This window comes from Chiloscyllium plagiosum, chromosome 18, assembly GCF_004010195.1.
Source record: "Chiloscyllium plagiosum isolate BGI_BamShark_2017 chromosome 18, ASM401019v2, whole genome shotgun sequence".
NCBI classification, from domain to species: Eukaryota; Metazoa; Chordata; class Chondrichthyes; order Orectolobiformes; family Hemiscylliidae; genus Chiloscyllium; species Chiloscyllium plagiosum.
In genome coordinates this window covers 333833-334109 of record NC_057727.1, presented here as the reverse complement: position 1 = coordinate 334109, position 277 = coordinate 333833, and the positions used below count along the sequence as shown (strand labels likewise).

At 51.3% G+C, this 277-nt stretch overlaps 1 protein-coding gene across 1 annotated transcript in view; it reads left to right on the top strand.

Moving 5' to 3' along the window:
* The window catches only part of LOC122559229 (sodium- and chloride-dependent creatine transporter 1-like), a 107816-nt gene that overhangs the window by 100137 nt on the left and 7402 nt on the right, over positions 1-277 (top strand). The window lies entirely within an intron of this gene.

Below are 277 nucleotides of genomic sequence, written 5' to 3'. Positions count from 1 at the left end.
ATTGTGTTGGGATATCTGGTCGGCATGGCCGGGTTGGGCCGAAGGGTCTGTTTCTGTGACTGCACTGTAAAGTTGATCTACAAACACCTGGAGGGGTTTCTCTATCAGCCCCATGCTCCAGCAGGTTTGGTGGTGTCCTGTCTGTTGTTGCATTGGTTTTGGTCTGATTGTCTCCCGATGCACCATCGCTCAGAATAATCGCATTGCACAGCCTCCACATTACAGTCATAGAGAGGTACAGCACGGAAACAGACGCTTCAGTCCAACCCATCCATGC